This window comes from Hyla sarda, chromosome 5, assembly GCF_029499605.1.
Source record: "Hyla sarda isolate aHylSar1 chromosome 5, aHylSar1.hap1, whole genome shotgun sequence".
Classification (NCBI taxonomy): Eukaryota; Metazoa; Chordata; class Amphibia; order Anura; family Hylidae; genus Hyla; species Hyla sarda.
Genome location: NC_079193.1, coordinates 248,088,791 through 248,115,317, shown reverse-complemented (window position 1 = coordinate 248,115,317; position 26,527 = coordinate 248,088,791).

The window sequence follows — 26,527 nt, the reverse complement described above, 5'->3', positions numbered from 1 at the left end:
CAAAGTAGAATTGGTGGCGCAAAAAATAAGCCATCATATGGATTTTTGGTGTAAATTTGAAAGAGTTATGATTTTTTAAAGGCAAGGAGCAAAAAACGAAAATGCAAAAACGGAAAAACCTCCGGTCCTTAAGGGGTTAAGGGGTTAATAACTATCAGTACTACCAGTACCCCCTGAGTTGATGCAATAACAGCTGCAAGTCTTTTGCGGCTATGTCTCTTCTAGTTGTGCACATCTAGCCCCTTAACGAAATGCGTATATATATATATATATATATATATATATATACGGCACGGCCATGCGCCAGTTCTATGAAGCAAGCTCAGGAGCTGAGCTCGCTTTATATGCTTTCGGTCCCAGCTACTATCTGCAGCCAGAACCCGTGGCTAATGCTGGACACTGGCAATCGGGCTGATGCCTTGCATCAAAGTTGATTGGGACTTCTAAAATGACGAAAATACCCTCCCGGCAACTCAGCAGAGCTGATCGGGATCATTGCGGGGAAATCATGATGTCCCAATCAGCTGAGAGGACGGCAAGAGGTCCCTTACCTTTCACTTCACCATCCGATCAATTCTCAACAGGCATAGCATTGACATTGAATGCAATCTAATGATTGCATTTAATAGTCCCCCCTACGGTGACTACAAAATAATGTAAAAAAAGTTCATAAATGTTATTTACCCCTTTCCCTAATACAATTTTGAATCACCCCACTTTTCCCCAAAAAAATATGTAAACAAGAATAAACATAAACATATGTGGTATCGCCACATGCATAAATGTCCGACCAATACAAATATAATGTTAATTTAACCCCATGGTCAATGGCATATGCATAAAAAAATACTTAAGTCCAGAATTGTGTATTTTTGATCACTTTTTATACCCTAAAAATTGTATAAAAAGCGATCAAAAAGTTTCAGATACCGATCTGTAGTAGACTATGAAGCAAAAAATAAGCCCTCATATAGCCCCAAATATGGAAAAATAATAATAACAAGTAAAACAAAATAAAACCTATATAAGTTTTGTATCCTGTTCATCGTATGGACCTACACAATAAACATAAAGTGTCATTTTTTACCAAAAAATGCACTGCATAGTATCGGAAGCCCCCAAAATTTACATAATGACCTTTTCTTTTATTTTGCCCCACAAATATTACATTTTTTGCCCCTCATGTAGATCACTAGGTGGAAAATTAAAAGTGTCATGATTTTTTGTACAAAAATAGAAATGTTTGTCTATTCTTCTTGGCAAAAAAGCTGAAGCTCAGTCGCATCTGTGAGCAGCATTTTTCAAGTCTTGCAATACGGTCTCCATTAGAATATGGTCAGGGCTTTCACTGGGTCATTTTTGGACATTAATATGCTTGAAATGCAATAGCCCTGTATATTTGCTATACTGATGTTGTGTAGTTGGAATTTTACTGGTTACCAAATAAAGAAACTTCTGATTTTACAGGACTTGCCAAAGAGACATTCTTTCATTCATAGATATTAACATGCTTTGATCTAAACCATTGCTATGTCTAAGGTCTTTTTCCTACTTAAAAATTACCCTCTATCCCAGTCTCAAGTCTTTGCAGACTGAATCAAATTTCCTTTAAGGACTACTCTGTATTTGGATCCATTCATCTTTCCATCAATTCTGACCAGTTTCTCAGTGCTGAGTGTGATGGGCAGTGTTGGGTTTTCACCACATTTTGGTGTAATTTGATCAGAACATTTTCTCCGTGTCCCTCATGGCTTGTGTCAAACTCCATACAGGATTTCTGGCTCACTTTTAACAATGTTATGACTAAAGGATGTTGAGCCTGAAACATGTCGGTTATGAAGTAACTCTCCAAGTTATTGTCTCGATTTCATTGTTCCTTGTTCCCCCACTGCTGTCCATATGGATTCTTAAAGATTTCAATAAATCTCAAGTTTTAACAGACACTGGCTGTTGTTCCACTTGTATGGTCTTCGTATTGAGGATTGCCGTGCACCTTGGATCCAGCCACCGCACCTGGATTGTTTCTGTTCTGGTCAGCGCCACGAAAATTCTTGCCACCTCCGAAGTTGTGCTCTGCCTCCGAAGTTTCACCAGAAGAACACGATTACTTCTATTATTCACTAGGTGCTGTCCGTTGTTGTCGGTACACAACCAGAGTGGGTAAGTGATCACCTGTATCCCCTCCTTATTTACTTTAATCCAGCACGTGTGATCCTCCACATGGAGTGCCTTTGTCTCTCTGCAATTTTAACAATGGCTTTTTTCTTGTCAATCTTCCATAAAGACCAGCTTTGTGGAGTACACAAATAATATTTGTCCTGTGGACAGATTCTCCCACCTCAGCTGTTGATCTTTGCAGGTCCTCCAGAGATACAATGGACATCTTAGCTGCATTTCTGATTAATATGATCTCATAATCTTTAAGACTGGAGGGTGTGGATGGCCTAATGGCACCCATACACAGGTGATTGGTGCTCATGCACATCAGTAGCTACTTCTGATCCCTTCATATGCATGCAGATATCCTGATACCCATTGATGGCATTGGGAAGGACAACCGTGTATTTCAGTTTAGGTAACATGTCTCTTTCTTCAACTATATATATATATATATATATATATATATATATATATATATATATATATTGTTGACAAAAGACAAAGGGATTTCATTTTCAGGTCTATGAGTATTAGACATGTGAATATGTCCACATTTCTTATGCTTCTGGTGGGCTCTGGTTGCTGAATCCACCAAATCTTCAGACGACGGTATAAAATTGAAATAGATGACCCTAAACCACACTGGCATTCATGATCACTTTACATACTTTTAAACTTATACAAGAAATAAGCAGTTTTTTTAAATTTCCTCAAAGAACTTTAATGAAGTTCTGCAAAGTATGGCTCTCCAAAGTCTAATATGGGAAAAAGATTGGGTATTTTCATATCAGTTAAAGTCATAGCATGAAAATAGGAAATTTGAAAATACAGTTAAAGTCATAGCATGAAAATACATAATTTTATCTGCTGGAACTTTGTTAAAAGAATCAACCTTTATCAGTTTTTCTTTATCTCATTGGCACACCAAAGGATAGGGGATAAGTTGTAACTTGGGGAGTGGGGGCCTAGTGTTGTGGGTTTTCAAACAGCGGGAACCCCTGTGATCTTCTGATTGATACATGAAGGGGCATGTTGTCTGCCGCTTCACGCGTAGGTCGGCATGCCCACTCCCGGAAAGAGCCGGGGCTCAGTGCAGGAGACCGGGGGTAAATTCAGGTAAATTAGATAGTGACTATACTAGTTTGTTTATAGACAGGTGTATAGACTATGGGGGAGATTTTTCAAAACCTGTACAGAGAAAATGTTGCCCAGTTCAATCAGTTACAATCAAATTTCTTCTTTCATTTTTAAAAAGGCCTCTGCAAACTGAAAGAAGCAACCTGATTGGTTGTTATGGGCAACTGGGCAACTTTTCCTCTGGACAGGTTTTGATAAATCTCCCCCTAATGTGTTTAAGAATGGCCGTGTTTTCTCTAGATAATGTTATAGGGATAGGGGAGGGATAGATATGGTTATGCCACTAGACTGCTAAACAACTGGGAACAGGTACATTGTACCACATTCTCTTCGCAAGTCTAATGACCCAGAAGGTCATACATGAAGAAGTAGACAGATTATATGCATATTCATATGATAATTTTTCTTTTCCCAAAGGAATGGAATTCTGCTGTACAACAGAAATTCATTATAATTATATGGTCTGTTGCAAACTACGAACTCTCCGTATTAACCCCTTAATGATGAAGGACGTAAATGTACGTCCTGGTGAGGTGGTACTTAAGGCACCAGGACATACATTTACGTCCTATGCATAACCGCGAGCATCGGAGCGATGCTCACGTCATGCATGGCAGGTTCCAGCTGCTGATAGTAGCCATGGACCCGCCCATAATGGCAGACATCCGCGATCGTGCGGATGTCTGCCATTAACCCCTCAGATGCCCTCAGATCACGGCATCTGCAGCATTGCTTTGAATGGAACGGCATCTGCAGCAGTACTTTGAATGGATGATCGGATCGCCCGCAGCGCTGCTGCGGCGATCCGATCATCCAGCATGGTGGCTGGAGGTCCCCTCACCTTGCTCCTCACCTTGTCTCCCTGGGTCTTCTGCTCTGGTCTGAGATCGAGCAGACCAGAGCAGAAGATGACCAATAACACTGATCAGTGCTATATCCTATACATAGCACTGAACAGTATTAGCAATCGAATGATTGTTATAAATAGTCCCCTATGGGGACTATTAAAGTCTAAAAATAAAAGTAAAAAAAGTAAAAAATAAAAGTAAAAAAAATGTGAAAAACAAAAGCGTGAAAATTAAATTGTCTGCGTCCTTAAGGCCCAAATGGGCTTTGCCCTTAAGGGGTTAAAGGGGTACTCTTCTGGAAAAAAAAATCTTTAAATCAACTGGTGCCAGAAAATTAAACAGATTTGTAAATTACTTCTATTAAAAAAATCTTAATCCTTCCGGTATTTATCAGCTGCTGTATGCTCTGCAGGAAGTTGTTTTCTTTTAAAATGTATTTTCTGTCTGACCACAGGGCTCTCTGCTAACATGTCTGTCCATGTCGGGGACTGTCCAGAGCCGGATAGGTTTGATATGGGGATTGCCTTCTACTCCGGACAGTTCATAAAATGGACAGAGGTATCAGCAGAGAGCACTGTGGTCAGACAGAAAAGAAACCCAAAAAGAAAAGAACTTCCAATGGAGAAAATAGCAGCTAATAAGTACCTATTTTTTTGTGTGCTGGTAATGTGTAGGGGCACCAAATTTATTAAATGGTCACAGAGCATTTGGTAAATTTTTGGCAGATCATATTTTCTGAAATTTTTCTCTTCACATACACCAAAAAGCTAAGCTAAGTCTGGGCTTGGGTAGTTTTAGAGACTTTTCATTGGCTTTGCGCCTTTTTTGTGCCTTTTCATAAAAAGGCGTAGTTCATAAAACACTCCATATCATGTGTATTGCCAAAATCAGTGGATTGCAACTCAAATTAGCAGAAATGTGTACACCAAAAGGCACAACAAAGGCACAAATAAACCCTGCTTTTTGGGCCTTTCCTAGACACAAAAAACAGTCTAAAGACAATGAAAAATGTTGACCATAGTACTTAATGCTAGTGGTAAATTTTGATCAATACATTCAGTGTTTAAATTATTTTTTTTTTTACTTTAAAATCATGTGACAAATTAACATAATTAGCATTTTTCTAAATTCCAAATTGTAAAAAGGATATTCATGCCAGAAGATATTAATTCCAATTTTTTATTATAATATGTCTACTTTTTGCTGGCATTATTTGTTAAATGTCTTTTTAGTTTTGTTGAATGTTAGAGCGTTTAGAAGTTTTGCACCAGTTCAGTTCTGAAGTGGATTTCAGATGTTAGAAACCCTAATAATCCCCTCATTTTAAAATTACATTTAGGAAGTTTATTCTGTAATTTTAAAGTTTTTCCACTTTTCCATAAATTTTCATGTCGCATATGATTAGATAAAAAATACGGACATGTGTGAACATAGCCTTAGGTGTTTCACAGTAATTAAAGCCAAGTAGAGGCAGAATTTAAAAAGAAAAACTTTTTTCTTTGCAATCCATTTTTTCTGTAACACAGCAGTTGCTGAAAGAGAAATTAAACTCAACATTTATTCTCCTAATTCTGAAGTGTTTAGTATTATGTCCCATATGTGGCCTTGTACAATACATGACTCAAAAACAGGCCTCAGACATGAAGAACCAACTAGTGAATTTTGGGGCCACCTGGGATATTTTGTAGGCATCATATCGAGATGCAGAAGCTTCGGGTACAAAAATATATATCGCAAGAGAAGTTGACGTTGTCATTGGTACCATTCTTGATATGTGTGTGATTTTTATGACGTGGGACAAATAACAATCAGTTTTGTTTGTTTGTTTTTATTAAAAAATGAAATGCCGTTCTCTGTGCAGTATCAATGACATATAAACTTTATTTTGTAGGTTGGTATGATTATACTAGTACCTAATTGACATGTGTTTTATGGTTTACTATATTTAAACCATACATTTTTTTTGGAAGAATAAAATATCTTATGTGTCATTTGCCATTTTATGAGAATAATTATCTACAGTGGGGATCAAAAGTTTGGGCACACCAGTTAAAAATTAGTATTAATGTGCATAAAGAAGCCAAGGAAAGATGGAAAAATCTCCAAAAGGCATCAAATTACAGATTAGACATTCTTATAATATGTCAACAAAAGTTAGATTTTATTTGCATCATTTACACTTTCAAAATAACAGAAAACAAAAAAAGGCATCTGCAAAAGTTTGAGCACCCTGCAGAGTTAATATCTTGTACTGCCCCCTTTGGCAAGTATCACAGCTTGTAAATGCTTTTTGTAACCAGCCAAGAGTCTTTCAATTCTTGTTTGAGGTGTCTTTACCCATTCTTCCTTACAAAAGTCTTCCAGTTCTTTGAGATTTCTTAGATGTCTGTCACACACTGCTCTTTTAAGGTCTATTCATAGATTTTCAATTATGTTGAGTGTTGAGGTCAGGAGATTGTGAAGGCCATGGCAAAACCTTCAGTTTACGCCTCTTGATGTACTCCCCTGTGGATTTTGAGGTGTGTTTAGGATCATTATCCATTTGTAGAAGCCAAATTTTAACTTCAGCTTTTTCACAGATGGCATCAAGTTAGCATCCAAAATTTGCTTAAATTTTATTGAATCAATTTTTCCTTATACTCGTGAGATGTTCCCTGTGCCACTGGCTGCAATACAACCCCAAAGCATGATTGATCCACCCCCATGCTTAACAGTTGGACAGAGGTTCTTTTCATTAAATGCTATTCCCTGTCACGTACCGGCAGGATAGGTAGTGGATCCTCTGGACCAGAGAGGCGATGGCACGGGTTGTACTGGAGGACCAGTTGTAAGCAGTTACTGGTTTTCACCAGAGCCCGCCGCAAGGCGGGATGGACTTGCTGCAGCGGTAACTACCAGGTCGTATCCCCCAGTAACAACTCAACCTCTCTGGCAGCTGATAAAGCGTGGTACACAGGGAGCATGCAAGAGCGTAGTCGGACGTAGCAGAGGTCAGTTCAGGCAGCAAGGGTTTACAGGCGGGTATACGGTAGCAATCGGTACGGCAACTGGCAAGGCAATATCACAGTGGGGAACGCTTTCTCAAAGGCACAAGGCACAAAGATCCGGCAAGGGCAGGAAGGGACAGGTGACATTTATTGGGAAGGACCAGCCGGCGCGCTCGTGCCCTAGAGAGCGGGGCTGTGCTCGCCGGGAACCAGGAGAGCAGAGTGCCGCGCGGGGAGCAGGTAAGGCTAACAGGGATGCGGCGCGTGAGCGGGGACCAGCCACCACGCTAGCCGCGTCTCTGCCACTGTGAGACCCGTGCTCCCAGTCAGTAGGTCTGACTGGGAGACGCCGAGGACCCGGAGCAGAGGGCAGAGGCAGCGGGCGCTCCGGTCCGGAGGTGAAGACCGGAGCGCTCACTGTGACAGTACCCCCCTTAGGTCTCCCTCTCTTTTTGGCAACAAGGAAGTTGAGGACGAGACTGCGGTCCAAGATGTTATTTTCAAGCTCCCAAGACCTTTCCTCAGGATCGCAGCCCTCCCAGTCGACCAAAAAAAATCTTTTCCCCCGAACAAGCTTGGTGGCTAGGATTTCTTTAACAGTAAAACTATCAGAGGTACCAGTGACTGGGGTAGGAGAAAGAAGTTTAGGAGAGAAGAGATTAAAGATAGCAGGCTTGAGAAGGGAGACATGAAATGAGTTATGAATTCTGAGGGAGTGAGGAAGATGGAGCTGGTAGGACACCGGATTAATGCGGCTCTTGACTCTGAAGGGACCCAAGTAACGAGGGCCCAGCTTGTAACTTGGTACCTTAAATCTGATGTACTTCGAGGAGAGCCACACCTTGTCACCGGGACTGAATTCTGGAGGAGCTCTACGACTTTTGTCGGCCTGGAGCTTCATACGGGCCAAGGCCTTGAGGAGGGCAGAGTGGGTCTCTCGCCAAATAGAAGTGAAGTCCCGAAGGAGGTCCTCTACAGCTGGTACAGAGGAGGGGGCGGAGGTCCTAGGCAGAGGAGGCAGAGGATAACGGCCATAAACCACAAAAAATGGAGACTTATTGGTGGCGCAAGATTGTTTGAAATTATAAGAGAACTCTGCACAAGGGAGTAAGTCCGACCAATCATCTTGGCGAGAGGACACAAAATGGCGTAGATAATCTCCCAGAGTCTAGTCCACCCTTTCTACTTGGCCGTTGGACTGAGGGTGATACGAGGAAGAAAAATCCAGCCTGACTCCGAGTTGACCACAGAGAGCCCTCCAAAACTTGGAAACGAACTGCACCCCACGGTCTGAGACGATGTGTTTGTGAAGACCGTGGAGGCGGAAGATGTGAAGAAAAAACTGTTTGGCCAACTGAGGCACAGACGGGAGATCAGGCAGGGAGCCATCTTTGAAAAACGGTCAACCACGACCCAAATGACTGTCATACCATGGGAGGAGGGAAGATCAGTGATAAAATCCATGGTGATGTGTGACCAAGGGGTCTCTGGAACAGGGAGGGGCAGAAGAAGACCCGCAGGTTTCTGACGAGGAGTCTTGTCCCGGGCGCAGATTGCACAGGACTGGACGAATTCAGTGACGTCTCTGTCTAGCGAGGGCCACCAATATCTTTGAGAAATTAACTGCAGAGACTTCTTAATCCCAGAATGACCGGCAAGGAAGGAAGCGTGACCCCACATGAGAACTTGCAACTGCTGACAAAAAGGGACATAGGTTTTACCCGGAGGAAGAAGCCGTAAGTCCACAGGTGCAACCGAGATGAGACACTCAGGTGGAACAATGTGTTGAGGAGTGGGTACGTTGCCCACCACATCCGAAGAGTGAGAAAGGGCATCTGATGTTCTTGGCAGTGGGACAGAAGTGAATCTGGAAGTTGAAGCAGGCGAAGAAGATGGACCAACCGGCTTGGCGGGGATTTAGTCTCTGAGCAGACTGGAGGTAGACTAGGCTCTTATGGTCCGAGAAAATGGTCACAGGGTGAGGAGCACCCTCGAGAAGATGTCTCCACTCCTCCAAGGCCAATTTAATTGCCAACAGTTCTCTGTCCCCAATAGCGTAATTCTTCTCGGCGGAAGAAAAGGTTTTAGAGAAGAAGCCCCAAGTTATGGTCTTGCCCCTGGAAGACTTTTGAGTTAATACAGCTCCAGCTCCCACCGAGGATGCATCCACTTCAAGATAGAATGGCTCGGAAGAATCTGGCCGGGAGAGAACAGGTGCAGATGCAAAGGTGGCTTTCAGGGACAGAAAGGCCTCTTCAGCTTGAGGAGGCCAGGTCTTGGGTTTGGCACTCTTTCTAGTCAAAGCCACAAGAGGAGCCACCAGGGTGGAATAATGAGATATAAACTGTCTGTAGTAATTGGCAAAACCCAGGAATCTCTGTATGGCTCGGAGACCAGAGGGGCGTGGCCAGTCCAGAACTGCAGATAGCTTGGCAGGATCCATTTGCAGACCTTGGGCAGTGATGATATATCCCAGGAATGGCAAGGAGGTACGCTCAAACAGACATTTCTCAATTTTGACATAGAGGCAGTTACTTCTGAGTCGGGTGAGAACTTGCCAGACATGGACTCGATGATGATCCAGATTGGATGAAAAAATAAGGATATCGTCCAGATATACTACAACACAAGTGTAGAAAAGGTCCCGGAAGATGTCGTTCACGAACTCCTGGAAGACTGCCGGTGCGTTACAAAGTCCAAAGGGCATCACTAAGTACTCAAAGTGACCGTCCAGGGTGTTAAATGCGGTCTTCCACTCGTCTCCTTTACGAATGCAGATCAAATTGTAGGCCCCGCGGAGATCCAACTTGGTGAAAATATTGGCTCCTCTGAGAAGGTCAAACAGCTCAGAGATTAGAGGCAGAGGGTAACGGTTTTTAATGGTAATTTTATTGAGTCCTCTATAATCGATGCAGGGTCGGAGAGAACCATCCTTTTTAGACACAAAGTTAAACCCGGCTCCAGCAGGAGACGAAGACTTCCTAATAAAGCCTCTCTGTAAATTCTCACGTACATAGTCCGACATGGCCTGAGTCTCTAGAGGTGAGAGAGGATAAATTCTGCCCCGAGGAGGAGTAGAGCACGGTAACAGGTAAATGGGACAATCATAAGGCATGTGAGGAGGGAGAGTCTCCGCTTGTTTTTTACAGAAGACGTCCGCAAATTGATGGTAAGGCTTGGGGAGACCTGGTGGCGGAAAAACTGGCGGGACCAGTTTGATAGGAGCAGGCTTGAAGCACCGGTCAGGGCAGGAGGAACCCCAACGCATAATCTCACCGGTGGACCAATTCAATACAGGAGAGTGGCGTTGCAACCACGGTAAACCCAGCAGGAGTTTGGAGGAGCAAAAGGGAGGAACAAGAAATTCCAGAGTCTCGGTATGGAATATCCCAATGTCCATCCGCAGGGGCTGGGTGCGGTATTGTACCGTAGCAGAGAGTTTCTCCCCGTTGACCATAGAAATAAGGAACGGCTTGGGCAGACGGGTTATAGGAATTTGATACTTGTCAACCAAGGAGGCGTGGATGAAGTTGCCGGCAGAGCCGGAATCCAAGAAAGCAGCAGCAGAGAAGAAGGACTTGGCCGAAAGGAACAACTGCACGGATATAATGAAGCGTGGAGAGGAAGAATCCACACCTAGTAATGCCTCTCCCACATCCACTAGGTGCGAGCGTTTACCGAACGTGGAGGACGAAGAGGACAATCCTTAAGGAAGTGCTCAGTACTAGCGCAGTACAAACACAGGTTCTCGTCTCTACGGCGGCTCCGTTCTTGAGGGGTCAGGTGAGACCGGTCCACCTGCATGGCCTCCACAGCAGAAGACCCAGAGACAGGTAGAGGTGGACGCTGGAACACTGGAGTCAGACGAGGGCAGCGTTTAGGACAAGCTTTTTCCTTTTCAAGATGGAGTTCCTCTTGTCTCTCAGAGAAACTTTTGTCAATCCTGGTGGCTAACAAGATGAGGTCACTCAGGGTGGTAGGCAGGTCATGTCCAGCAGGGACATCTTTAATGTCACAATTAAGTCCCTTCTTAAAGGTGGCACAAAGAGCTTCATTATTCCAGTTCAGCTCGGAATCAAGGGTGCGGAACTGGACTGCATAGTCACCCACGGTAGAATTTCCTTGGGACAAGTTTAGCAAAGCAGTCTCTGCAGAGGTAACCCGGGCAGGTTCCTCAAAAACACTACGAAACTCCTGACAAAAACTCTGGACAGAAGCGGTGGCCGGATCTTACTGTCACGTACCGGCAGGATAGGTAGTGGATCCTCTGGACCAGAGAGGCGATGGCACGGGTTGTACTGGAGGACCGGTTCTAAGCAGTTGCTGATTTTCACCAGAGCCTGCCGCAAGGCGGGATGGACTTGCTGCGGCAGTAACTACCAGGTTGTATCCCCCAGTAACAACTCAACCTCTCTGGCAGCTGATGAAGCGTGGTACACAGGGAGCAGGCAAGAGCATAGTCGAACGTAGCAGAAGTCAGGGCAGGCAGCAAGGCTTCACAGGTGAGTATACGGTAGCAATGGGTATGGAAAATGGCAAGGCAATATCACAGTAGGGAACGCTTTCTCAAAGGCACAAATATCCGGCAAGGCAGGAAGGGGCAGGTGCCTTTTATTGGGAAGGACCAGTGGGAGGTGAGGAACCAGCGCACCAATTACCGGTGCGCTGGCTTATTAAATTCACTGAAGCCGGCACACACGCGCCCTAGAGAGCTGGGCCGCGCGCGGGGGGGACCAGGAGAGCAGAGCGCCGCGCGGGGAGCAGGTAAGGTGAACAGGGATGCGGCACGTGAGCGGGGACCAGCTGCCACGCTTGCCGCATCTCTGCCACTGTGAGACCCATGCTCCCGGTCAGTACGTCTGACCGGGAGACGCCGAGGACCCGGAGCAGAGGACAGAGGCAGCGGGCGCTCCGGTCCTGAGGTGAAGACCGGAGCGCTCGCTGTGACATTCCCCTTCTTCTCAAAATGTACCTTTGCTAATTCTGGCCAAAAAGTTCAATTTTAACCTCATCGGTCCACAGAACTTGTTTGCAAAATGCATCAGGCTTGTCTATATGTTCATTTGCAAAGTTCAAATGCTGATTTTTGTGGTGAGGACGTAGAAGAGGTTATCTTCTGATGACTCTTCCATAAAGACCATATTTGTACAAGTATCTCTTTATAGTGGAATTGTGTACCACAACTCCAGTGTCTGCCAGATCTTTCTGGAGGGATTGTGCAGTCAAACCTGGGGTTTGAATTGTTTTTCTCACAATCCTGCGAGCTGTTCTGTCTGATATTTTTCTTAGTCTTCCAGATCTTGTTTTAACTTCCACTGTTCCTGTTGACTGCCATTTCTTAATTACATTCAGAACAGAGGATATTAACACCTGAAAACGTTTTGCTATCTTCTTATAGCCTTTTCCCGCTTTGTGAGCGTCAACTATTTTCAGTTTCAGATTTCTAGACAACTGCTTAGAAGAACCCATGGTGCTAATTGTTGGGGCAAGGCCAGATGAGTCTGGGCATTTCAAACCTTTGAGATTGACATCACCTGGTCTTCCCAGATTATGAATGAGAACAATTCATGACACTGGCAGGTCTCAGCTTTGCAAAGGGGGCAGTGCATGCTATAAATTCTGCAGGGTGCCCAAACTTTTGCAGATGCCATTTTTTTGTTTTCTGTTATTTTGAAATTTTAGAAATAAAATCTAACTTTTGTAGACATATTATAAGAATGTCTAATCTGTAATTTGATGCCTTTTGGAGATTTTTCCATCTTTCTATATGCACATTAATACAAATTTTTACCTGGGGTGCCCAAACTTTTGATCCCCACTGTATGAATGTTCACCGTACTGTTGTGCACCACAGTTGTGAGCGAACGATTATGGCATCTGCTATCTGCTTGATATAACCCATTTCTTGATTAGTGTACTTTTATCTTGTAGGAGACCTAGAAGCACTTTGGCTTTCTCAAGGAGAACAAGCTGCCAGCATAAGTAAAGAGTAATTAAAAAGTCACATATATGCAACTGTGGTACAGATAAAAACAACAGATCACACTACAAAAAAAGAGTCCTCATACACCCATATATATGGAAAAATTTAAAAGTTATAGGGGTCAGAATAGGGTGATTGTAAACTTACCTATCTTGTTAAAAAAAAGTTTGTTTATTTTTCAAAAGCAGAACAATAATAGAAAAGCATGTAATCATGGGTATCATTATAATTGTATTGACCCACAGAATGAAGAGAATGTCAGTTATAGCATAACGGGCACTGCGTAAAAAAATGAAACCCTCAAAAATAACATTTTAAAATAATATTTTTAATAATACATTTTATGCTAAAATGAGTAATGTAATAAGAAAGTCACACAAAAAAGCAAGCCCTCGTACGGGTCTGTGGATGGTGAAAAAACCCCTTAAGGACACGTGCCGTAAATGTGTGGCTCTGCTTAGTGCTACTTCGTGCACATTGCTCGCTTCATTCACAGTGGTCCCACCGGCTGTCAGCAGCCAAAGACCCGCCGGTAATGGAGGACATCAGCAATTGCACTGATGTCTGCCATTAACCTCTTAGATGCCGTGATCAATACAGATCACGGCATCTGCGGCAGTGTGGCACTGAAAATGGCTGATCTGATCGCCCACGGCACTGCAGGGATCAGATCAGTCGAGATGGCAGACAGAGGTCTCCTCATCTGCCTCTGTCCGTCTCCCAGGGTCCTCTGCTCTGATCTGCCTTCCAGCAGACCAGAGCAGAAGATCGCCAATAATACTGATCAGTGCTATGCCCTGTGCATAGCACTAAACAGTATTAGCAATCAAATTATTGCTATAAATAGTCCCCTATGGGGACTAAAAAGTGTAAAATATATGTAAAAAAAAATTGAAAAAGCCCCTCCCCTATAAAGTTTTAAATCATGCCTTTTCCCCATTTTAATACAAAAAAGCATAAAAAAGATAAATAAAAAACATATTTGGTATCGTCGCGTACATAAATGTCTGAACTTTGAAAATATAATGCTAAGGATCCCGTACAGAGACATGGAAAAAAAAGTCCAAAATTGCTGCTTTTTTGTCACATCAAACTGCAAATTTTTTTTTGTAAAAAGTGATCAAAAAGTTACATTTACACAAACGTGGTTCTTAAACAAACTTCAGATCATGGCCCCAAAAATTAGCCCCCACACATCCCTGAATATGGAAAAATAAAAAAAAGTTAAAGGTGGTCAAATTAGGGCAATTTTAAACGTACTGATTTTGTAAAAAAAAAGTTTGAGATTTTTTAAAAGCATTACACTAATAGAAATGTATGTAACCATGGGTATTGTCACGATTCGGCTGGCAGGACATGGATCCTCTGTGCCAGAGAGGGATTGGCGTGGACCGTGCTAGTGGACCGGTTCTAAGCTGCTACTGGTTTTCACCAGAGCCCGCCGCAAAGCGGGATGGTCTTGCAGCGGCGGTAGCAACCAGGTTGTATCCACTAGCAACGGCTCAACCTCTCTGACTGCTGAAGATAGGCGCGGTACAAGGGAGTAGACAAGAGCAAGGTCGGACGTAGCAGAAGGTCGGGGCAGGCAGCAAGGATCGTAGTCAGGGGCAACGGCAGGAGGTCTGGAACACAGGCTAGGAACACACTGGGAAACGCTTTCACTGGCACGATGGCAACAAGATCCGGCAAGGGAGGAAAGGGGAAGTGAGGTTATATAGGGAAGTGCACAGGTGAATAAACTAATTAAGCCAACTGCGCCAATCAGCGGCGCAGTGGCCCTTTAAATCGTAGAGACCCGACGCGCGCGCGCCCTAAGGAGCGGGGCCGCGCCCGCCGGGACAGGACCGACGGAGAGTGAGTCAGGTACGGGAGCCGGGGTGCGCATCGCGAGCGGGCGCCACCCGCATCGCGAATCGCATCCCGGCTGGGAGAGGTATCGCAGCGCACCCGGCCAGCAGGTCTGACCGGGGCGCTGCGATTGCGAGGAAGTTGCGAGCGCTCCGGGGAGGAGCGGGGACCCGGAGCGCTCGGCGTAACAGTACCCCCCCCCCTTGGGTCTCCCCCTCTTCTTGGAGCCTGAGAACCTGAGGACCAGACTTTTGTCTAGGATGTTGTCCTCAGGTTCCCAGGATCTCTCTTCAGGACCACAGCCCTCCCAATCTACCAAAAAAAAATCTTTTTCCTCTGACCGTCTTGGAGGCCAGTATCTCCTTTACGGAGAAGATGTCAGAAGAACCGGAAACAGGAGTGGGAGAAACAAGTTTGGGAGAGAAACGGTTGATGATGAGTGGTTTAAGGAGAGAGACATGGAAGGCATTGGGAATACGAAGAGAAGGAGGAAGAAGGAGTTTGTAAGAGACAGGATTAATCTGGCACAAGACTTTGAAAGGACCAAGATAGCGTGGTCCCAGTTTGTAACTGGGGACACGAAAGCGGACATATTTAGCGGAGAGCCATACCTTGTCTCCGGGAGCAAAGATGGGGGGAGCTCTTCTTTTCTTATCGGCAAACTTTTTCATGCGAGATGAAGCCTGTAAAAGAGAATTTTGGGTCTCTTTCCATATGGTGGAAAGATCACGAGTCACTTCATCTACAGCGGGCAAACCAGAGGACAAGGGAATAGGGAGGGGGGGAAGAGGGTGACGGCCGTACACCACGAAAAATGGGGATTTAGCAGAAGATTCAGAGACTCTAAAGTTGTACGAGAATTCGGCCCAAGGTAGAAGATCTGCCCAGTCATCCTGGCGGGAGGAAACAAAATGCCGTAAATAGTCACCCAGGACCTGGTTAATTCTTTCTACTTGCCCATTGGATTGAGGATGATAAGCAGAAGAGAAGTTTAATTTAATCTTGAGTTGTTTACAGAGAGCCCTCCAGAATTTTGACACGAATTGGACACCTCTATCCGAGACAATCTGCGTGGGCAAACCGTGAAGACGAAAAATGTGTACAAAAAATTGTTTTGCCAACTGAGGCGCTGAAGGAAGACCAGGAAGAGGAATAAAATGTGCCATCTTGGAAAATCGATCAACGACCACCCAAACAACAGTGTTGCCACGGGATGGGGGTAGGTCTGTAATAAAGTCCATACCAATCAGAGACCAAGGCTGTTCGGGGACAGGCAGAGGGTGAAGGAGACCAGCAGCCTTCTGGCGAGGAGTCTTATCCCGGGCACAGACAGTACAGGCCCGCACAAAATCAACAACATCTGTTTCCAGAGTCGGCCACCAATAGAAACGAGAGATGAGTTGCAAGGACTTTTTGATGCCCGCATGGCCTGCGAGGTGGGAGGAGTGACCCCATTTGAGAATCCCGAGACGTTGGCGTGGAGAAACGAAGGTCTTCCCTGGAGGAGTTTGCCTGATGGAGGCTGGAGAAGAGGAGATCAGACAGTCAGGAGGAATGATGTGTTGCGGCGAGACCTCTACTTCCGAGGCATCCGAGGAACGAGAGAGAGCATCGGCCCTAATGTTCTTGTCGGCAGGGCGAAAATGAATTTCAAAGTTAAAACGGGCAAAGAACAACGACCACCTGGCCTGGCGAGGATTCAGCCGTTGGGCAGACTGGAGATAGGAGAGATTCTTGGGATCGGTGAAAATGATAACTGGAAATTTTGATCCCTCCAGCAGATGCCTCCATTCCTCAAGTGCCAATTTAATGGCCAGTAGTTCTCGATCCCCGATGGAGTAGTTCCTCTCCGCCGGAGAGAAGGTCCTAGAAAAAAAACCACAAGTAACAGCATGCCCGGAAGAATTTTTTTGTAGAAGGACCGCTCCAGCTCCCACTGAGGAGGCATCAACCTCCAATAGGAAGGGTTTAGATGGGTCAGGTCTGGAGAGCACGGGAGCAGAAGAAAAGGCAGACTTGAGCCGTTTAAATGCGTCTTCCGCTTGGGGAGACCAGGACTTAGGATTGGCATTCTTCTTGGTTAAAGCCACGATAGGAGCCACAATAGTGGAAAAATGTGGAATGAATTGTCTGTAATAATTGGCGAACCCCAAAAAACGTTGGATAGCACGTAGTCCGGAGGGGCGTGGCCAATCTAAGACGGCAGAGAGTTTATCTGGGTCCATTTGTAGTCCCTGGCCAGAGACCAAGTATCCTAGGAAAGGAAGAGATTGACATTCAAACAGACATTTCTCCATTTTGGCATAGAGTTGATTGTCTCGAAGTCTCTGAAGAACCATGCGGACATGCTGGCGATGTTCTTCTAAGTTGGCAGAAAAAATCAGAATATCGTCCAGATACACAACAACACAGGAATATAAGAGATCACGAAAAATTTCATTAACAAAGTCTTGGAAGACGGCAGGGGCGTTGCACAGGCCAAAGGGCATGACCAGATACTCAAAGTGTCCATCTCTGGTGTTAAATGCAGTTTTCCATTCGTCCCCCTCCCTGATGCGGATGAGATTATATGCACCTCTTAAGTCCAGTTTGGTAAAGATGTGGGCACCTTGAAGGCGATCAAAGAGTTCAGAGATAAGAGGTAGGGGGTAGCGGTTTTTTACCGTGATTTTATTAAGTCCGCGGTAATCAATGCAAGGACGTAGGGAGCCATCTTTTTTGGACACAAAGAAAAATCCAGCTCCGGCAGGAGAGGAGGATTTGCGGATAAACCCCTTTTTTAAATTTTCCTGGATGTATTCAGACATAGCAAGCGTCTCTGGGGCGGACAGAGGATAAATTCTGCCCCGGGGTGGAGTAGTGCCCGGGAGGAGGTCAATAGGACAGTCAAAAGGCCTGTGAGGAGGTAGAGTCTCAGCTTGCTTTTTGCAAAATACGTCAGCATAGTCCATATAAGCCTTAGGAAGACCGGTTACAGGGGGAACCACAGGGTCACGGCAGGGAGTACTGGGAACCGGTTTAAGACAGTCCTTGAAACAAGAAGTACCCCAGCTCTTGATCTCTCCTGTGGACCAATCAAGGGTTGGGGAATGGCGTTGAAGCCACGGTAGTCCAAGGAGAATTTCGGAAGTGCAATTGGAGAGGACCAAAAACTCAATTTTTTCGTGATGAGGTCCGATGCACATTAGGAGGGGTTCCGTGCGGTAACGCACGGCACAGTCCAATCTTTCATTGTTAACACAATTGATGTAGAGGGGTCTGGCGAGACTGGTCACTGGGATGTTGAACCTGTTGATGAGAGAGGCCAAAATAAAATTTCCTGCAGATCCGGAATCCAAGAAGGCCTTAGTAGAGAAGGAGAAGGTAGAGGCAGATATCCGCACAGGCACAGTAAGGCGTGGAGAAGCAGAGTTGACATCAAGAACTGTCTCACCCTTGTGCGGAGTCAGCGTACGTCTTTCCAGGCGGGGAGGACGGATAGGACAATCCTTCAGGAAGTGTTCGGTACCGGCACAGTACAGGCAAAGATTCTCCATGCGGCGTCGTGTCCTCTCTTGAGGTGTCAAGCGAGACCGGTCAACTTGCATAGCCTCCACGGCGGGAGGCACAGGAATGGATTGCAGAGGACCAGAGGAGAGAGGAGCCGGGGAGAAAAAACGCCTCGTGCGAACAAAGTCCATATCCTGGCGGAGCTCCTGACGCCTTTCGGAAAAACGCATGTCAATGCGAGTGGCAAGATGAATGAGTTCATGCAGGTTAGCAGGAATTTCTCGTGCGGCCAGAACATCTTTAATGTTGCTGGATAGGCCTTTTTTAAAGGTCGCGCAGAGGGCCTCATTATTCCAGGATAATTCGGAAGCAAGAGTACGGAATTGGATGGCGTACTCGCCAACGGAAGAATTACCCTGGACCAGGTTCAGCAGGGCAGTCTCAGCAGAAGAGGCTCGGGCAGGTTCCTCAAAGACACTTCGAATTTCCGAGAAGAAGGAGTGTACAGAGGCAGTGACGGGGTCATTGCGGTCCCAGAGCGGTGTGGCCCATGACAGAGCTTTCCCAGACAGAAGGCTGACTACGAAAGCCACCTTAGACCTTTCAGTAGGAAACTGGTCCGACATCATCTCCAAGTGCAGGGAACATTGTGAAAGAAAGCCACGGCAAAACTTAGAGTCCCCATCAAATTTATCCGGCAAGGAAAGTCGTAGGCCGGAAGCGGCCACTCGCTGCGGAGGAGGTGCAGGAGCTGGCGGAGGAGATGATTGCTGAAGCTGTGGTAGTAACTGCTGTAGCATCACGGTCAGTTGAGACAGCTGGTGGCCTTGTTGCGCTATCTGTTGCGACTGCTGGGCGACCACCGTGGTGAGGTCGGCGACAACTGGCAGTGGAACTTCAGCGGGATCCATGGCCGGATCTACTGTCACGATTCGGCTGGCAGGAGGTGGATCCTCTGTGCCAGAGAGGGATTGGCGTGGACCGTGCTAGTGGACCGGTTCTAAGCTGCTACTGGTTTTCACCAGAGCCCGCCGCAAAGCGGGATGGTCTTGCAGCGGCGGTAGCAACCAGGTCGTATCCACTAGCAACGGCTCAACCTCTCTGACTGCTGAAGATAGGCGCGGTACAAGGGAGTAGACAAGAGCAAGGTCGGACGTAGCAGAAGGTCGGGGCAGGCAGCAAGAATCGTAGTCAGGGGCAACGGCAGGAGGTCTGGAACACAGGCTAGGAACACACTGGGAAACGCTTTCACTGGCACGATGGCAACAAGATCCGGCAAGGGAGGAAAGGGGAAGTGAGGTTATATAGGGAAATGCACAGGTGAATAAACTAATTAAGCCAACTGCGCCAATCAGCGGCGCATTGGCCCTTTAAATCGTAGAGACCCGGCGCGCGCGCGCCCTAAGGAGCGGGGCCGCGCGCGCCGGGACAGGACCGACGGAGAGCGAGTCAGGTACGGGAGCCGGGGTGCGCATCGCGAGCGGGCGCCACCCGCATCGCGAATCGCATCCCGGCTGGGAGAGGTATCGCAGCGCACCCGGCCAGCAGGTCTGACCGGGGCGCTGCGATTGCGAGGAAGTTGCGAGCGCTCCGGGGAGGAGCGGGGACCCGGAGCGCTCGGCGTAACAGGTATTATTTTAATCATATTGATCCAGAGAATAAAGAAACATGTAATTTTTACCGTAAAGTGTACAGTATGAAAATGAAACTCCCCAAAATTAGCTAAATTATGATTTAAAAAAAAAAAAAAAAAAATTTGGGGGGGGGGGGGTTTACCATACATTTTAGGGTTAAATGAGCGATGTCACTACAAAGTACAACTGGTTACACAAAAACAAGCCCTCATATGGGTCTGTGAATGGAAATATAAAAGAGTTATGTATTTTAGAAGGCGAGGAGGAAAAATTAAAACACAAAAATAAAATTGGCTGTGTCCTTAAGGCGTTAAAGGGGTATTCCAGGCAAAAACATTTTATCCCCTATCTAAAGGATAAGAGATAAGATGTCTGATCGTGGGGGGCCCGCCGCTGAGACCCCTGCGATCTCCCTGCAGCACCCGCATTCTATGCGGAGCTGCATCTCCAGTTCGCCCCCTCCCATAGACATGAATGGACGGGGCATGTCATGACGTCACGTCCCCAGTCCCGGAAACAAGGAGGTTTCCGAAACTGGAGACGAAGCACTTGCATAGAATGCGGGTGCTGCAGGGAGATAGCGGGGGTCTCAGCAGCAGGCCCCCCGCGATCAAACATTTTATCCCCTACCCTTTGGATAGGGGTAAAATGTTTTTGCCCGGAATACCCCTTTCAGGGGTTCATTTTGCTGCTGTTGTTGTAATTATCATTATTATTTTTGATATCTGCCGTAATGTTTCCTCACAGATAAAGACAGCTGTTAGAAAAAGTGTGTGGAATTTACACTTTTTATACTAAATGAAAAAGAGGCCTTAAGTATTTAAAAATATGTCTTATTGTTGTCATTGACTACTTTTATGACTAAATTTGTGATGACAAAATATAAAAATACTTTAATAAAAAATATATTGAATAAAAAAAATAGATTTATGTCTATATTTCTGTATATATATATATATATATATATATATATATATATATATATATATATATATATGTAAGGCATTTTACTTGCTGGCACGCTAAGTGTCATTTTTCCCTTTTAATATCCCGAGTAATAGTTCAGTTAATGTAACAACCATGCGTCAATAAAATATTAAGGAATGCTGCAGGACGTTCAACTGGAGCCTTTTCCAACTTCTGTTCACTTGCTGTTTGGAATCCTTTTCTATAGCTGTAAAAATAGAACATTTAGCTTTGCACTTGTAGTGGATGACATCCACTATTTCTATAGAGTGGATATTGCTTCGCATTCATCAGACACACATATGTTTACAATAACAATAAAATGGAAGTATGCTTTGCCTAAGCCCCAGTAGGTAAGGGACCCATGATTTGCAGATTGTGCATTTATCCAGCTATATGAATCCTTTCCTTTTTTTTTTTTTTTTTTTTTTGGCTTTAAGAGTTTAAAATCCTCTTCTGACTAGATGAAAAAAAGAAAAATCAGCATACTGTTTTAGAAGCAAAACATTAAACCAGCAGTGCCTTCCAGCATTTTAGCTGCTTCCCAATGCACCATATCCAAGTACTTTTTGAATATTGTATGAGGTACTTAAAGGTGAAGACACAGATGTTGTGAATATCCAAATCCATAAATCATTATTAACGATGGAGCTTACTGACAGAGATCTCAGGGTGATGGCAATGCAGGCTCCAATGTGAATGACAATGCCTTTAAAAATGCATCAGTTATTTTCCCTCCTTGCAGTGCACAATTTTATTAAATATGATTAAACTTCTCATCCTCCTGACTTGGGGAGAATGTAATAATGTGCTTGCATTTCAAACCTACTCCCTTGACTGCTTCACAATCATCTGTAAGTGACTGAAAAAAATATCTCTCCCATCTAAAGTCTTCAATATCAAACAAGATGAATGCAAAGACACCTTGCAATCTTAAAAGTAATCATTTTCACAGTGCCCTTTTTGCAGTTCAAAAGTCCAATAATACTCCTAAATGTACATCTGGAAGCCACATATTACTGCTAAACTACTTAACTTTGTCATTAAAAGTAGAAACATAGTAGAAATAATTTGGGAGGATTTAAAAAAAAAAGAAAAAAAAAGCTTTATTATTTTTCTTGAATGAATATATATATATATATATATATATATATATATATATATATATATATTATTTTCTTTTTTTTTGAAAGGATATATTGTTTTTTTTTTCAATTTCTTCTTGACATCTTGGTAAGAGCCATTACAGATCCTCGTGTTTTTGGGTACTGGAAAACTGCCTGTACTTTATATTAATTTTAATGAGCCTTTTTGATTTGATGTGAGGATATGTGAAAGACTGGTCTCTAGTTAGGGATTTACTACTTAAAAACTGTGGATCCTTGGATCGACATATATGGCTTCTAAACAGAGTTACATTACCCCTATGTGAAAGCAACAATGTATTTATAGCAACCAGTCTATCTTTAAAAATTCACATCTAAACTCCGGTCAGGACTGACACTATGTAGACAACAGAGGAGGTTAGAGTAACTTGGCAGCAGTAAAGTCTTGCTATTCTTAAAGGGGTACTCCACTGCCCCAGTGTTCAGAACATTTTGTTCCGAACGCTTGGAGCAAGTGGCAGGGGTTGTGATATCAAGGCCACGACCCAGCTGCAGGACCCCCGCGATCAGACATCTTATCCCCTCTCCTTTGGACAGGGTATAAGATGTCTAGGGGCGGAGTACCCCTTTGAACTGAGCTTTTGGAAAGATCCGATTTTTTTTATCTAACCTTTTAAAGACATTGGCCCTCATTTACTAAGAAAATCGGGTTGTAAGTCTATCTTGCTTTCTTACCCGACTGCTTTTTTCCCCTGGTATTTATTATTATGTCGCATCCTGTTTGTCGCACGTGGGTTTTGGTTTCCAACTCCTCTGAGCTGTCGGGAAAAAATCCACAACAATACAACAAATTCGGGTTGGAAACCTTAATAAATACGTGGGAAAGCTCAGAAATGTCGGGTAACGCCCCTTTTTCGGGTTTGTGAGAATCCACATCGGGTCCGTCGGGAAAAAATGTTGCATCGTGTCGCAGACTGGCGCACGATGTCTGCGACATGGCGCAGACAAAGATGCGACAAAAAAACCCGACAAAAGAGGTCCGGTTTAGAATAGTAAATGAGGGCCATTGAGAGGTATTCATGAAAATAAGCATGTTAGGCTGGGTTCACATAGGTCTGGCATCTGGGCCTAAGTGAACTCAGCCTGGATCTCGATGCAACTGATGCCATAACTGTTGACAAGTTGTCATCAGTTGTATGGCATCTGGCGTACATTGTTTGCAGCAACTACATTCCCCTGTTTGGTGCCCTCCGGCGTGTCCAAGCACGACGCTGGATGATTGTGAACTGTCCCATTCAAACGATTGGGATCAGTTCTAGCATCAGTTTCCTGTGCACACCGGAGGGAAACTATGTCGGATGCCTGATATAAGTGAACCCAGCCTTACTTCAGTACTGTACTTTGTATGGTGCCTCCTCTGTGACTTTTTGTGCAACTTTTGGTAAGCCAAGTCAGAACTGGAGTAGATTTGCCCTAAGTTAGGGCAGTTAAGCCCAACCTTGCGACAAACTAAAATGTTGCACATCATAAATCCCTGACCACTGAAAAAACACAACTGAACACATGTCCACCACAGCAAAAAAAAAAAACAACACACACGTAAAGGAAAAGCTGCACAAAAAGTTGCAAAAAAACACTGCTCCAAAAGATTGTGCCAAATATACCCAACAGAAACAGAGTAAAATTCTTCATAAATACCCCATTGTTATTTTTGTTCTCCTCACCTTCTTATATCCATAAGTCTTTAAATGTTCCACCAACAGACCTATATGAGGACTTTTTTTGCACCACAAATACTTTGTAATGAAATCACTCATTGTACCATAAATCTACATAAAAAAAATATTTGATGGGAAAAAAACACACAGACGCCATTTTGCTACTTTTGGGGGCTTCCATTTCTATGCAGTGCACTATTCGGTAAAAGTTACATGTTGTCTTTATTCTATAGGTCCATAGAATTAAAATTATACCTAATTACTACACATTTTGTTTTATTTTACTACTTAACCCCTTAAGGACCAAGCCCATTTTCACTTCAAGGACCAGAGCATTTTTTGCACATCTGACCACTGTCACTTTAAGCAGTAATAACTCTGGGATGCTTTTACTTATGAATTTGATTCTGAGATTGTTTTTTCGTGACATATTCCACTTTAAACACTGGAAAATTTCTGTCGATACTTGCATCATTTCTTGGTGAAAATTTTAAAACATGTCATGAAAAATTAAAAAATAATAATAATGTAAGGAAAATAGACATTCCAAATAATTTGAATGTACAATATGTCTACTTTATGTTGGCATCATAAAGTTGACATGTTTTTACTTTTGGAAGACATCAGAGGGCTTAAAACTTTTGCAGCAATTTTCAAATTTTTTACGAAATTTTCAGAATTGGAATTTTTCAGGGACCTGTTCAGTTTTAAAGTGAATTTGAAGGGCCTTCAAATTAGAAATACCCAATAAAAGACTCGATTATGGAAAATAGAGATGAGTGAACTTTTCAAAAATTCGATTCGGCCAATTCGTCAAACTTTCCGAAAAAGTTTGTTTTGATCCAAATTTTTTCGCGGTTAATCTATATAAAAAAAAAAAGGCTATTTCTAGCCTACATACAGCCTCTATAGGGGTATAGAACACTTTGGTGTGTTCTAAAATGCATATGGAGTGTGCTAGGTTAGTGAAATAATACTGTTATTCAGAATAACATGCAGATTACCGGCATCGCTTTTAGAATCACTGCCACACAGCAGCACAATTACAGAGCCTGGTGGTGGCATCAGTGTCAGGAGAACATATAGTGACTGAATGACATAGCGTGGAGGTGTTGGCAGCATGAGGAGACCATTTAGTGGCTGAATGGCACAGTGTGGAGGTGTTGGCCGCATGAGGACATCATATAGTGGTTAAATGACACAGCTTGGATGAGGCTGAAGCATGAGGACACCATATAGTGGCTGAATGACACAGCATGGAGGTGTTGGCAGCAGGAGGAGACCATATAGTGGCTGAATGGTGAATGGCACAGCGTGGAGGTGTTGGCAGCATGAGGACATCATATAGTGGCTGAATGGCACAGTTTGGAGGTGTTGGCAGCATGAGGACACCATATAGTGGCTGAATGACACAGCTTGGATGAGGCTGAAGCAAGAGGACACCATATAGTGGCTGAATGACACAGCCTGGAGTTGGCTGATGCACGAGTACACACCAGGGCTTCACAATCCCCCCCAAAAAACACCACAATTTTAGAAATTTTTGAAAAAGATTTTGGATAGCGGGTGCTACCTATGAGAAAATTAGAAATTCCCAGACCCAGGCCCCACAGCGGCATCAGTAACAAATATATTGCCTGAATGACACAGCCTGGAGTTGGCTGATGCACGAGTACACACCAGGGCTTCCCAATCCCCCCAAAAACACCACAATTTTAGAAATGTTTTAAAAAGATTTTGGATAGCGGGTGCTACATATGAGAAAATTTGTTTCTCATTTCTCATATGAGAAAATTTGAACAGCCTGGAGTTGGCTGTTACCAACTCTTTTTGAAAAAGATTTTGGAGTTGGGTGCTACCTATGAGAAAATTAGAAATTCCCAGACCCAGGCCCCACAGCGGCATCAGTAACCCATATATTGCCTGAATGACACAGCCTGGAGTTGGCTGATGCACGAGTTCACACCAGGGCTTCACAATACCCCCAAAAAACCCCACAATTTTAGAAATTTTTGAAAAAGATTTTGGATAGCGGGGGCTACCTATGAGAAAATTTGAAATTCCCAGACCCAGACCCAGCAGCGCCATCATTTTTTGATTTGAAATTTAAAACAACCTTTATGTGTCCCGGGCCCCAGCGTGTGGGTATGAAGGACCAAATCCAACAAGCCCCCACAGGGCTCATGTGAGATTTAGGCGCAACATCTCCATTGCCCTGACCAGCCATTGTTTCTAAGACTTCTAGTCAAGGGAAATCATGTGAAGAACAGCGTGACCGTGACCTGCACACATGGTATGCTGAAGGGCCACTGAGACTTGTACGGGCAGTGGAGGCTTAAGACACAGTGGAGGATGTGGAGGCGGAGTAGCACACTTTGACAGGACACGCGGGCTGACAGAGTGTAGCAGGAAGCAGCACTGAGTACACACCAGGGCTTCAGAATCCCAAAGAAAAAACAACCATTTAAAAAAAAAAATTAAGATTATTTAGGAAAGCGGGTGCTACCTATATATTGCCTGAATGACACAGCCTGGAGTTGGCTGATGCATGAGTACACACTAGGGCTTCACAATCCCTCCAAAAAAACACAACAATTATAGAAATTTATGAAGAAGACTTTTGGATATTGGGTGCTACCTATGAAATTCCC